General features: G+C 49.8%; 1 long non-coding RNA gene across 2 annotated transcripts in view; it reads right to left on the bottom strand.

The window, feature by feature from the left end:
* LOC146808700 (uncharacterized) overlaps positions 1 to 15,077 on the bottom strand; it is a 346,330-nt gene that overhangs the window by 227,198 nt on the left and 104,055 nt on the right. The window lies entirely within an intron of this gene.

Below are 15,077 nucleotides of genomic sequence, written 5' to 3' on the forward strand. Positions count from 1 at the left end.
GAGCACATCAACATTGACAACGATGTGGCACAAACCGCAAAACGTCCACAACAGAACACAGGACACAACTGGTGCGGACTGGGTGTAGACACTGGCCAATCACAATTGGTATTGGAGGGAATTGTGAGTTGATAACGTACAAACACACACACGTCTGTTGTCGAAATGTCCACTGTTCCACATCAAATAGGCAGCTCTTCCCAAACAGCCATGATGTACACAGTCATGCAGTCTGTATGTAAACATGTACAATGCGACAACATACATGTGAAGACATTGTTAAACTGCATCTCCACTTCACATTGCAGAGGGAGAATCAACACCTCCTGTAGAGCAGCCCGAACCTCTCTTCTCTGATGACGAAGAGGACCACCACAGCTTCGACTCCGACACCCTCCAACTGCTCGTGGAGAGCCTCCGCAGCCCACTTCCAGCCCAGCTGCTCCTAGGAGACCCCACCCCCTGCATAGACCACACAGCAGGCTGCACCCACCACCACGGCTGTCTCCCAGGGCCCTCACGAAGAACACATGGCCTTCCAACGCCGTGTGTTGGGGTGCCAGGAGCAGCTGGCTGAACAGGTGTGGGTGGGCTTTGACCGCATGGCAGACAAACTAGATGCCCTACATGGGTGTCTAAGTCCCATCAAGGACCACTCACGGTCACTGACAGACACCCACAGTCCGCTCCATGCTCTCCAATGAACCATGGCTGACATCGCTGGAGCCCTGACTCAGAGACTAGGACAACTGTCCAGTCAGAGTGGCTCTAGCGATGTCACAAGGGAGTTGGGAAACATGCGGTGGTTAATGGAGAGCATGGAGCGGGCGAATGCGTAAAGAGCGGCTGCCATGGCTGCACACCAGCGAGTGGTAGCTGGGTTCCTCAATGACCTCAAGACCATCTGTAAAAGTTGGGTTCCTCAAATCAGATAGAAGGACAGCAAAGCTGGTGAAAACATAATAGGTTTATTCACGTTCAGAAGTAACGACCCCATCCAGCATCAACTCCTGCAACGGTCAAATGATCAGTTGCTTACATTCTACCCCACATCAAGATCTGTAGGTTCCATATTCTAATTCTAGTAACACAGGGCTTGTTCTTATTCTAAGACAGGAACACTACATCACCTCCCCTCTTAACAGTGACTAAAGAAAATAAAAACAACATGAAGGAAAACTTGAGGGTGAGCTATGTACAATGGATAAAAAACAAGGTTTAAACATAGTCTTGGAATCTAGCAGGACGCTGAACAACCCTGCGAGGTCTAACATTCCTTTGAGGTGAAACAACCTCAGGATCTCTTGATACCTCTCTGGGTTGACACTTAGCCACCCTGTTCAAATTCCATACCTTATGATTACTAATCTTCACAGCATTCTTGAAAACTTTAATTACCCTGAATGGAATACTAAACTTTGACTTGGACTTGCCCAAATGAGGAGATTTTATCTTCACCCAGTCTCCCACAGAAACCTGTGTGTGCTTAACAGCTCTCCTTTCATCATACCATTTCTTCCTCTTCTCCTTAATCACAGTTTATTTTTCTCTCCACCCTGCCACACTATCAGCATTCACATCCACTAATAGTCTCTTAGAAGAAATGAAATGAAATGAAATGGGTTTTATAAAGCGCACGTAGCTGCCCTGGGGCGTCCAAGCGCTGAGAAAACCGACTGGGCTAAGGTTGCTTAGAAAGAGTATCTAACCTACTACTGATTCATGAACAAAAGCGTTTTCAGCTGTTTGCAGAAGGAACTGAGGTCGGGATTGGACCTTAGATGTTGGGGAAGAGCATTCCACAGCTTGGCCACATTAAAGGAAAAGGAGCGGCCTCCCGATCTTGACTTCTTTATTTTCGGCACAATGGCTAAGTTGGCAAAAGTTGAACGCAGATGTCTAACGGGCTGATAGGGTGTGATAAGGGGAAAATTAATTGCTGGGCCTGAGGACCAAAAGGCTTGATGTGCAATACAAAGACACCCATGAAGGACAAACCTCCATATTGGCCACTCTCCTCTTGAACAAACGAAAATGTGAAACATCCGTGGAGGAATGGGGAGTCATTCTGTACTCCCTAACCTTTCTCATCATGGCTATCTCCCAGTCAGCACCACTTGCAACAGCTTGTTGTGCAGCCTCCTTTAACACCTTCACAAACCTTTCAACAACTCCATTGCTCTCCGGATGGTAAAGAGCTGCCTTTTTATGTTTGATGCCCCTGGAGGCCAAATACTCTTCAACCACAACTGAGGTGAATTGTACACCATTATCAGAAAGCAAGCACACGGGAAATCCGTCCCTTTCAAACAGACTATCCAAAAACTCAATCACCACCGAAGATCCTATAGAACTTACTACCTTAATCTCAGGCCAGTGAGAGTACATATCTACGCAAACCAGAACGTACACATCGCGTGATTTTATCTTAATGGGACCCAAAATATCAATAGCAATGTCCAACCAAGGCCCATTAGACTGCTCTCTCACCACCATGGGTTGAGTTCTACACTTCAAGACCGTGTCACTGCATACACATTCTGATCATCTTCTGACCTCTCTTTCAATCCAGACATCCATAGCAGGCCACCAATATGCCTCCCTTAACCTCTCCTTAGTTTTAATGATTCCCATATGGTTGGCGTGGGCGCTTTTCAATAACCTATCCCATAAGATGCGTGGAGGAATCAATCTGATATCTCTTAAAAGGATGCCATCCACAACCGAAAAATCTTCTTTAACCTGCCAAAAACCAGTCAACTCGTCATCACAATCTTTCTTATCACACCATCCCTTTGAAATCATATTGATGACTTTTTGTAGAAGTTCATCCTCAACTAGAGCCTTTTTCCAAACAATCTCAGATACAATACCATCACTTACCAAACAAACATCAACCTCTTCTTCAAATTCTTCACCACCAAACTGATCACATTCCTAAGGTTCCTCACGTTCAGTGCCCAGTCTTGACAAGCAATCTGCAAGTGTGTTTGAGACACCTGGCAGATAGGAGACTACAAAATTAAATTCCTGTAGAGCAACCACCCACTTACGTATTCGATGAGAAACAAAATCAATCCCCTTTTTTGCAAAAACTTCTTTCAACGGCTTATGGTCCGTTAGAACTTCAAACTTGCCTCCCCAAAGAAATTTGCGTAGCTTGTGAATAGACCAATAGATAGCAAGAGCTTCTCTTTCTACCACATAGTAGGTCTCAAAGGCCTGGACATGAACAACACCACTTTCTCTTTGCCTTCCAATTTTTGATAAAGGACTACACCCAAACCTTTGGAGCTCGTATCAGTCATTAAATAAGAATCCTTTTTAGAATCAAAACTGCTAAGATCTTGTGCATGATTAAGACAATTCTTCAGATTCTCAAATTCTTCATCACAAACACTCAACCATATAAACTCGCAACCCTTTTTTAAAAGATCACGTAAATGCCTGGTGACCCCTGCAAAATTTGGCACAAATTTGGGATAAAATTTGGGCGTCCCCAAGAATTTTACCAGTTCGGCTTTGCTCTGGGGAGCCCTGAGTTTGCAAATTGCACCAACTAAGGAGGCCTACCATCATGTTCTTCAGAGTTCACCCAAAAACGAAAACTTCATCTTGGTATATTTTGATGCCCTCAATGCCCTTCAAGACACGTTCCATAACCCTTTGGAATACTGACGCAGCAGAAATTAAAGCCAAAAGGCATTCTTAAAAATTTAAACGTGGCATAAGGCGTGACAAATGCTGTCAAATTTTGAGAGGAAGTGTGTAATCTGACCTGATGGTAGGCCGAAGAGAGGTCGAGAGATGAAAAATGCTTCCCCCCTCCAAGAGAGCACAACATCTCATTAATATTGGGCAATGGATAGTGATCCACAACCACCGCCTTGTTAACATCCCTTAGGTCAACACAGAGCCTGGCCTACCGATTGGCCTTACGGGCCATAACTATGGGAGAAAGCCACTTGTTGGCTTCAACTTCTTCTATTATCCCATTGGCCTTCAATTTGTCAAGTTCAGCCTTCCTATTCGGATGAAACCAACTCAGAAGTGAGTCACACTTCATTGAAATATAGACTTTCCCAGGGACTATTCTTCCTTTATAATCTATTGTCCCCCAGAACCATCCTAGAAGATAAATGATTTCTCCACAGTAACCCCTTGGTCTTATGTCTGGTTTCATTAGAGTGACCTTACTGTGAGAAGTTGGCCTGGTATATGCTGTCCACTAGTTATAGGGGGCACTCTGTACCAGTCCAAACAACCCCTTATTGGCTATAGGTTAAAGACAAACTTTATTGAAAGCTATCCCAGTGGTAGCTATGGAGAGCAGCCTTCAGGCTAAGTCTTGAAGGAATGTAAAGCAGCTTGTTTTACCAGTCTATAATCTCTTGAGTGCCTAAATGAAAGACATCCACACCAGGTATATATATTAACTATATGTATTTATTACTAAACACACCCTCCGAGTATCTTTATTAGACTAGAGGTCAAAACACATGTTACACTTCAAATATTACAGTAAAATAGCACAAATACACGTCAGGCCCAAGGGGCGAGCCAAACCATACACTAAAATAGTGGTATAAGAACCACGACTTAACTAGACACAAGGCCTAGAGCCTGTAGAATGATTGGGACGCTAAGGAACCACCCAAGGTAGTGACACAGGACCCAAGGGGGCCGTGTGCAGTGTGTGAACACAGACGCGCGCTCCCGTTTGCTTCTATGGGGAAAGTCGAGGTTAGATTTTTAAAGATTAGGGACACTTAGAAGTGAGTCAGGACCAAACCCTTTGGGACTTAGGAAATTCTAGGGCCAACACCCACAGAAGCACTGGAGTACTTGTGTTACCTCACCCAGGGAAGCCGGGTGCATAGGTGTCAAATTGAAGATGAGAAGAATCTGAAAGCAGAGGGGACAGAGTCTGGGTCACTAGCCAGTGACCAAGAAGGCGATAGGCAGATGCCCACCGATGGACCAGGAGGCATCAAGGACAACCAGGAGCTGGATTTGAGCTGCTCCACAAAGGATGTCGAGTGCTGCAGCATTGGTGCCCAGATTGGACACAACAAGCCTTGGCAACAGCAACCCAAAAAGAAACAAGAACGATGCTTCGGTGCAGACCAGCAAGGTCTGTGGGACTCACCACTTGGTAGGGAGTTGGGGCACTTCTGGAGCAACTAGGGAAGCCCAAAGAAATTCAAAGTTGCCCCCTCAGGGACCCACCAGTTGATGGGCCAGGGATCGCGAAGGGACCTCGAGACGAAACACAAAATGGTGGCCCACGGGTCACTCGGGGTGACTAGGCCAACAATCTTTGGTGGATTCTGTGCTCGAGGTGAGGGCTACAAGTCAGCCCAAGCATGACTTCAGGAGATGTCGAGAAGTAAATGCACTTGCAAAAGTGCACAGTGACCAGGAGTTCTGGTTCCATGCTATTCACGAGGGCTGTGGGTCTCAGCTTTGCTGGGGCTCGGGCCGGCCTCTGAGATGTCTGGAAATCATCTTCTTGGGCTGCAAATACTTCAGAGTCCAGCAGGAGCTTCGGAAATGCAGACAAGCAAATTGCTTTGTTGGTGCCTGCCAAGCAGGGGAGTCACTCATTGACCCTAAGGGAGATTTCTTCAGTCCTCTAGTCTTGAGTAGAGTGTCGAAGTTCCAGGATTCAGCTTCAGAGTTTCGTCCAGGGATATCTAAAGTTCTGGTTACAGAGGTTCCTTACTCATACCTAAGGAAGGGGTTGGACTAGCTCTGGGGACCCACCTATGGGAGGGTTTTGAAAAAGGGGTGGCTACACCCATTTCCTTTGTCCAGTTTCACGCCAGAGCAGGGGCTGTGAGCCCCTGAACCGGTTTGAGCTGGACTATGCATAGGGACACCAAATGTGCCCACAGTGCAGGACTTCAAAGCACTCAGAGAGTGCTCCCACCCAGCTCCAATACACAGAAGCCTGTCTGGGCGGTGGTTACACCTCCCTGTGATAGGAAACCTATTATCCAGGCCTCCCCTGCTGGAGTTTTGGTCAGGAGCAGGAGACCAGACCCGTGTCTGTGGCTGCAGCGTCTTTTGTGATGCCAGGGCTCTGTTAAGTTTCTAACGGGTAATCCAGTACTGCCATGTCTCTTCCTCTAGAAGGGTGGGATCATACTCCCACACCAGTTACTGGTGTGTGGGTATGATTCCAAGGTGTTTGACACCAAACACGACATGTTTCCGTGCAGCCAGTCCAAAGTTAGTATTTACCGTTTGGTTATAATGCACTTAAGAGTATATGGTCAGGCTGCACTACTGAGAACCCCGGACAATTGATTCCGAAGGCTGCAGAGGGGCTCAGCTCATGCCTGGGCACCCTCTCACATATAACCAAGCACCCTGCCTTCAGCATCTGATGTAGAAACACTTGATGCCAAACGTTGAAAGGGACCTTACCGCAGGCACTGCGTGCGAGTGCAACACGCGAGAGAGCCAAGTAAGTGGCCCGCGCGGCAGGGATCTTTTGTTGTGCCCTCACGCAACGAGAGCACGTTACATTAGTAAAAGTACTCATGTTGGCCCCCAGGCACCCGATCTTCTTCACAGTGCCGCTCCTCCTCAGAATTGCGAAACAAGGCTCACCGTGAACAACAGTAGGAAGATAGAGAATCTAGCATGATGCTGTGAAGGTAGGATTGATGTGTTGAGGTCGATGTTGAACGCGTAGGTAGTTCCAAACGTCGCCAAATGTAAAAGTTGGGTTCCTCAAATCAGATAGAAGGACAGCAAAGCTGGTGAAACCATAATAGATTTATTCAAGTTCAGAAGTAACGACCCCATCCAGCATCAACTCCTGCAACGGTCAAATGATCAGTTGCTTACATTCTACCCCACATCAAGATCTGTAGGTTCCATATTCTAATAACCTAGTAACACAGGGCTTGTTCTTATTCTAAGACAGGAACACTACACCATCCTCATGGCATTGCTGCCACAAGGCCTGGCTGCATGCTGCTGCTCCCACTACATCCACACAGTGCGGCAGACATTCCACCTCCGGCCCCTGAGGTGTCACTGACACACAGTGCTGGAGAAAGGGCACCACCACCCACACGTGAGGCACATGAAACAGCAGAGGACGAAGATGCGGATTAATCTGGCTTCGTGGTAAGAAGGACGCCGTAGCATTCATCTCTGCCATAGGGCCTGTTTCTGCTTGGTTCTGCCCTCTGCATCATCACCTTCCACTGTCCCCCGATACACTCTGCGACACTCACCTTGGACGTCGACATGGACTGCCATATACTGTTTGATCGCCAATGACACAGCTATCAGACTACGGACTGAACACGTCCTCTTCCTTTGGACTTGTCATTCCTTGAAGGATTCTGGCTGGCCCTCCGCGGGCCAACATTGTCATGTGGGGTTTTATGGCCCTGTACTGCTCCAGAGGCAACACTCCACTGAATGTGCATTAAACATTCATAATCACACAGTTGTGTTGTGTCTATGATCTTTCAAGTGTGGTAGTATGGATGAATGTAGGGTCAGTGAATTCCTCTTACGTCCATGTGGCTCATGTTGTTGGACTTGGGTCACAGAGTGACACATTGCTGAATGTTGTCCAGGTGGCGCCGACGCAACAACAGGGACACATGCATTTGTTACTTCCTTGTCCAGCCCCATACGGAACCACGCACAGAGACTCGGGGTCATTGTTCAAACCCTTACGCTGGACTGGCATACGCCAGGCTAGCTCACTCCGCTTACGCTCACAGGGGGGACGGCAACGCTACAGTAATCTGCTGATCACAGGTCTAGTTGTCAGCATGCCACAGCCACTCGCTCACGGCTGGTAGACACTAACACCACACCCATCCAGCACATGCGTCACAGAACATGTGACCCTGCCAATAAAAAGGGCCGGGTGCACGTGCTCGACGCCATTTCCAGCCTCTCTCTGGGTGTATTCGTGTGGTGTACATGTAGGCATGGGGGCCAAGGGGCCTGCAACATCACATTCTGCCAGCCAGGGGGTGACATGATGGCGTCCGCACCACAATACCCAATCATAGAGGGTCCATGACTTGCGGAACACAGACTTGGTGGCACCCTATACATTGTGGCCAGCACAGGCACACCGCCACGGGACGGTGACTGTCGGTTCACTGAGGTAGGGGCACCTGAAGTGCTGAGTGAGTGTGCAGGCTGTGAAGATGCCCCGTCCCAGCGGCTCGAACTGCTCAGGTTTTGTGTGCCCTGCTGGACCGCAGTGTAGGCCTGAGCCAGCGAACAGCGGTGGCCTACCGCCACGTGGCGTCACCTCCTGGATCACAGAGTTAGTGGCACCTATAGGGTGAGCGGGTGTGCAGCCTGCAATGATGCCAGGTGCACTGGTGTGTCCTCTGCCATGGCAAAATCAAGACCCAGAATCGAATGTGAGACCTAGTGGCCTGTGGAGTGGGGCTGCATGATGTGGAGGGTGCCATGTCCGCGATCTCCGGGCATGTGGCTTGCAGCGGCACGTGGTGGGCCCTCATTGCTACACGCCAAGGGCAGAAGGTGAGTGGTGAGGCCTGGGTGTGCAGGGGCGGGCATGCACCGCTGGGCGGCGGGAGGGGCTTGGGGTGCATCTGCATGGGTGCGCAGGGGCGGGCATGCACTGCTGGGCAGCGGGAGGGACTGGGGTGCATCTACCTGGGTGTGCAGGGGTGGGCATGCACCACTGGGTGGTAGGAGGGGCTAGGGTTCATCTGCCTGGGTGTACAGGGGCGGATAGGCGATGATGTCTTGTGCAATTGTACGTACTTTGCCATTCATGGATCTGGACTCTGTTTCAGATGACTGATCTGTTTCAGATGTGTGACCTGTTGAAATGCACTACATACCAGCACGTGGTTGGAGACACACCGGTGGCAGCTGGTGAGCAGTGTGGCCTGGCTATGCATTGTCGGCACTCTCTCTCCCTGTCCATCTCTTCTGTTATCTGTGTCTCTCCCCCTCTCTGTCCATCTTTCTCTTGCTCCCCCTCTCTGTCCGTCTTTCTCTCTCTCCCTCTCTTTCTCTCTCTCTCTCTTTCGCTCTCTCTCTGTCCTTTGATGTGCGCAAGACACACCTTCTCATCATGATTTTTGTCTTGCAGGCTGTGACCTATGGATTGCCCCGAGAGGAGCAGCCATGTGTCTTCATTTTTGTTCTGTGTTTCTTTGAATACATTTTCATTTGTTACATCGAAGGTGAATGTGTGATGCTCATTTTTGTGACGAAAAATGCATGTCACCAAATGTGATTGTGCGACATCAGGCGGATTATTTGGTACATGATTCCATGTAGTTGATGTGGCATGTCATTGGCCGAGGGGGGGGCCCGGGGAGGGGCGGGGTTCTGGGGGTGGTGAGTGTTGTGGCCCTGTTGGGGCTCCGAGCTGCATGATCAGTGGCTCCATTTCATTTGTTGCCCTTCAGGTGTGGCTCTGGGGTGGGCTCCATTTTGTGGTGCAGGCTGTGGTCCGGCTTTGCACCAGGTCAGAGCAGGTGTTAATTTCCTGCAGCTAACGCGCCTTATCGCCTGTTTTGTGATCTTATCGCCGATCTGGCTGGTCACTGAGAATGTTGCAGAGTGGTGTTGTTGTGGTCTTTTGCTCGGGAACGCCTACTCTGCATCTCATTAGCAATAGTTGCGGGGGTCATCTGTGGCGATGTGTTTTGCGGCTGCTTTCGCAGGTAAACTGGTGCTATGGGCTGTTAGCACCAGCTTGTGAATGGGGTGATAAATTTATCGCGACTTTGGCTGCGATAAAGTGCCGTTAACTCGGCGATAGCTCCTTGAGAATATGCCCCATTATGCGCTGTAATTACACTGTTAAAGGCGCAACGTTGAGATGCCAAGTACATCTTGCCACGCAAACAAAGGTTGGACGAAATGCTAAATAAATCATACATTCACCCCCAGTCAAGAGAATTGGGTTAAATTCATTGTTCCTTTGCTCACCATGCCACCCCAGTTTAGACCCAGCCAAATGCAAATCAGTCTTGACCCTGTGCCTCATGGGAACAGTCCAGACCGAACTGCCAAGCCAGGTCCTCCCTGGACCGGAAACATGCATTCTGGGACCAGTTTTGGGGTATTACCCTTCATCAGCCAGGCTATCTTGAGTCCAGTGGCACAGTGAGCATGGGACCCACATCTGGGCATCCCTATCCCACTTAGGGTGAAAAGTGCTATGCAAATAAATGATGGACGGAATGCTGAATAAATCATACATTCACCCGCAGTCAAGAGAAATGGGTTAAATCCATCGTTCTTTTGCTAAAAATGCCACCCCAGTTTAGACCCAGCCATATGCAAATCAGTCTTGACACTGTGCCTCATGGGAACAGTCCAGACCGGACTGCCAAGCCAGGTCCTCCCTGGACCTGAAACAAGCAACCTGGGACTGGTTTCCGGGTATTACCCTTCATCAGCCAGGCTAGCTTGAATCCAGTGGCGCAGTGAGCAAGGAATACGTCTAGGCATACTGTTACATCATTCCATCAGCTTTTCATACCCATCCCACTTGAGTTAAAAAAGTGCTACGCAAACAAATATTGGACGGAATGCTGACTAAATCATACATTCACCCCAAGTCAAGAGATATGGGTTAAATCCATTGTTCTTTTGCTCACCATGACACCCCAGTTTAGACCCAGCCATATGCCTATGAGTCTTGACCCTGTACCTCATGGGAACAGTTCAGACCAAACTGCCAAGCCAAGTCTTCCCTGGACCAGAAACAAGCATCCTGGGACTGGTTTCTGGGTATTACCCTTCATCAGCCAGGCTAGCTTGAATCCAGTGGCACAGTGTGAAAGGGACCCACATCTGGGCCTACCCATCCCACTTTGGGTGAAAAGTTCTATGCAAACAAATTGTTCTCTTTGCATTTGTCACTCCGAGTGGGACGGGTATGCCCAGACGGGGGTCCCATGCTCTCCTTGCCACTGGAATCAAGCTATGCTGGCTGAAGAGGGGTGAAACCCCGAAACCGGTCCTGGGATGCTGGTTTCCAGTCCAGGGAGGACCTGGCCTGGAGGTTCGGGCTGGACTGTTCCCAGTGGGCAGGGTCAAGACTGATTTGTATACGGCTGGGTCCAAACTGGAATGGCATGGTGAGCACAGAAACGATGGATTTAGGCCCAGATCTCTGTACTGGGGTGAATGTATGACATTGTTCTGCATTCTGTCCATCAATTGTTCTTTTTGCAAGTACATCTTGCCAGCAGTGCCTCCTCTGCCATGGCGACGGAGCGTCGCTCCATTGGCTCAAGCCAGCAGCTGGAAAAGAAAACAATATTTAACTATTGTCTTATTTTTCAGCTGCTCGCTGAGCCACCGTGTGCAAGGAGGGGCGGGGACTAGGCATGGGATGGGGGAAGAGTGGTAGGTGCCCTTTTAAGTGAGCCTGTCAGTTTGGCCGGCGGTCTCAGGCTGGCCAACCTGACATGCACACTTGGTTTCTCCAACGCAGCTGTATTCCACAGCCGGGTTGGAGAAACAGCACAGACTCCTGCTGCCGGAGCAGCACTATTATAGTCCGCTCAGGCCAATCCCCACCCTGCTCTCATACTTGAGAGCAGCGCAGTAATTGGATGGGTAGTCCGTAATACTGTCCCATGGACTGCTGGGACCAGGAACAGAGGAGCACGAGACGGGCGGCAGCATCAAGTGTCTTTCATTTTTTAACATTTATTTTAACACCCCCACCCCTTGCCGAGCGGTCCCCCCCCCCCAGCATCTCCTCCCTTGTGCGTGCTCCTCCCGGTGCCCTCCACCGGCCTCACCACTCCTTATCTGTGTCGGCCGCCACTGCATCTTGCTACCTACGTTTTGCTAAAGGTACTTTGTTAACTCCTGGACTGAGGGCGCGACTGACCATGCCTCTACACCCAGTATTCTTAGTAGTACAGCTCCACTCCCTCTTCTTCGTACACCCCCACACACACAAACACACATTGCCTTAACTCCCCACATCGCTGTCCCAAGCCCTTAGAGCCTGTAACCCACTGCCTTGGACCTTACAACTGGACTACATCACATTGTCCTTCTCACCCTCAAACACGAAGCTGCCCCTTAAACCTTTGACCCACTTAACAGCTGTAGCCTTCAGTGAAAGTGGTAGACTTGCTACAAGGATCGCTCCAATGCGTGTATTTAATTCACGGTTGATAAATAAATACAAAATTGTTTCAAAAAAGTAAAAGATGAACATTATTATCTTGTTGAAATCAGGAAGAGTCATATTACATGGGGCGAGGACAGGTTACCAAATGGCTCCATGTCAAGTGCCAGTCCTGGACTTTCATTTCACAAGCAGTGCATTGTGGTACCTGTAGTTCTGATGCACCTCATTGGAACCGACTGGATGAAAGCCTTCGATTTCAATGTTTTTTATTAGGAAAAACTGAACAAGCATATGATAACCTAAGGGAGAGGTGATGAAACGCCCTTGTCTAAAGAAAGACATACGCAAAAAGTGGGAGTTCATACAACGTACCATTGGCAAGTTTGAAATGTTTTGTGTCGGTAGCAAACTACAATCTTAACCTCCTATGCACGGTTGGATATGGAAATAGTACAGCGCCCTACAACAACCCCAGCCGACACTAACTGCTGGTGGTTTAGTTGAGGTTTATAAAGTCCTAAATATTGACTCGGTATTGGCTGGTCATTGGAGCCTCCACCCACCACTCACAAGCTGCTCGCAGGTTGCTCCTTGACAACTCTGGCTGTAGCACTCAAGGCTTTTCCATCTAAGTGGTAAATCCACGGAGACACGTGGTTGCCAGATGCCGTGCCCATCCACTGGATTTATTTAACAGCCACGTGCATTCTAGGAGTTGTATCCGTGTCCATGTGCATTGAACCAGACTGACGTTTTAGGTTTTTTACTAGTGGTGAGGAAGACCCGAACTGCAGCGCTCACATGTGTCACATGTGAAGACCAATAAAGCAACATATGCAACTGGCCTGTCAAGAACACGACAACATGGACGCAGACTGGCATCCTACCCAATTCTACAACGCCCCCTACTGTGGCTCTGCCAAGCGCCTCGTCCCTGCTTCAAAGCGCTCTGAAGGTGCAACAAAGCAGCACGCGGTGCTTAACAAAAACTTCAGATGAAATGAATGTAATCTTTGCAAGAGTCTTTTGGCAGCTTTACAAGGGCATCGGGGAGAAGCGCAGGGGCACTGGGTGTGCCCTGTGTTAGAGGAAAGGGAAGTAGACGCAGGTAAATGAAAACATCCCGTTGAAATGCACTGGCCAGAAAATATTTCCAAAGAGAAATGGAGCCGAGTGTATATTGTTCACTTCACGGGTCTGTACCAGGATGCAGGGGCCCTGGGCCGGCCTGTATGCCGTTCCTATAGAATGCATGCATTCCGGCTGCCTCTGTAAACACAGGCTGAAAAGAGTGGGAAATGGCTTAGAAAGAGGGAGGCTATTCTTGAGTTTAAGGCGTGCTGCCATCAGGCACGCCCAGCACAAACAGAGGCCGTGGTGATGTGCAGATAACGGCAGCAGGATGGACAGGCAACATTATCGGGTTTCAAACCCCATTGTCTCGGCTGCTTCTCGCCCTCCTTGTGTGGGGGGAGGACCCTCCTGTTGACAGATAGTCAAAGCACGCCACCCATTCCTGACAACGCCTTGTTTTCTTCAAACTTGTGACAAACTCTGCATTTTACTGCAGACTTCAGCTGTCTGAGGTCACCTGAAACGAAGCCAGGCACATAGCACCAGCAGAGACAACACTCCCCACCCCACCACACAGAGGGGCAGATTTATATCAGACTTGCGCCACTTTTACGCCGCCGTTGTGTCACTTTTGTGACGCAGCGGCGGCGTAAACCCTGCGCCATGTTGCGCCCCATTTACATCGTGACGCATATATGGAGATGCGTCACGGTGTAAAGTCCTGCAACACGTAAAACCTGCGTCAGGTTTCACGTGGGCGTGTCGACAGAGGGGGGGGGGCGTTCCGTCGCAGGAACGCCCCTGAAAAGTGACTCAGTGAAATCTATAAGATTTCACTGAGTCACTTTCCCAACGCTGATGCGTCAAAACCCTGCGCCTGCTTGAAGCAGGCATAAGGCTTGACGCACCATGTTAGGGATAGGCCAGGTTGGAACAGTGCTGGAGTTGCGTCACGCTTGCGACGCAACTTCAGCACTGCGCCAACCTTACGCCGGCAGATGCGTCACGTACCTGCTTGTCCTTGCGCCACGATGCACCGCATTGTAAATTACAGTGCATCTGCGGTGGCGCAAGGGCAAACTTGCGTGACGCATCTTCCCTGGCGCATCCATGCTGAATTGCAGTGATGCGCCAGGGAACATAAATCTGCCCCTTAGCATGCATGTTCTACGCATAAATAAAACACACCACACAAATTTTGTTTGGGTAAAAACTGCTGCAGGTTTATTACATACACCGTTATGTAATATGTTATGTAATATGGCGGGTTATCTTACGGGCGATCCAAGGGCAGGCAAACCATCTGGGCCGCTTGCCTGCCTGATGAGCCAAGCAGCACCGGGGCGAACCCCATCTGTGCTGCCCCTTTGGTGATCCTCTTCCCGGATCACGGTCCCTTATTACTCGCGCCCCTTTCAGGACGGAGCGTAGCAAGGCAAGCCCCAGGTTGTTCAGGCCCACAACCGCACGAAGGACTAACGGGGTGCCGACAAGGTTTTCCAGGAGGCACCTGGGCTCTGGCACCCCCTATGGTGCCGTGCAGAGCTACCCTTCTGTACCCATTTGCTTCCAGATCGCCCTGTAACTCCGCCTGCAACGAAAAAGAACAACGTTACAACATTCTATGCCTCCCCAGCTGCTTCCACGCTGGGTAAGCGGTAGGGTGGGAGACGGCATGACCAGGGCGCAAAAGAGGAAGGCCAGTGGGAGGGGGAGGCCTATATACTCCCCTCCCTACCGTTCCTCGTGCCCAGGAAATGACGCGCCCTGCACGCCGCAGTACCCTGGCTGTCAGGGTAGGGGGACTCCTCCCCGAGGGGTCCCCACACGAAGAAGAGGGGAGGGTGGGATGGTACCTTGCTGGCAC

Source organism: Triturus cristatus, chromosome 7 (assembly GCF_964204655.1).
Source record: "Triturus cristatus chromosome 7, aTriCri1.1, whole genome shotgun sequence".
Lineage (NCBI taxonomy): Eukaryota > Metazoa > Chordata > Amphibia > Caudata > Salamandridae > Triturus > Triturus cristatus.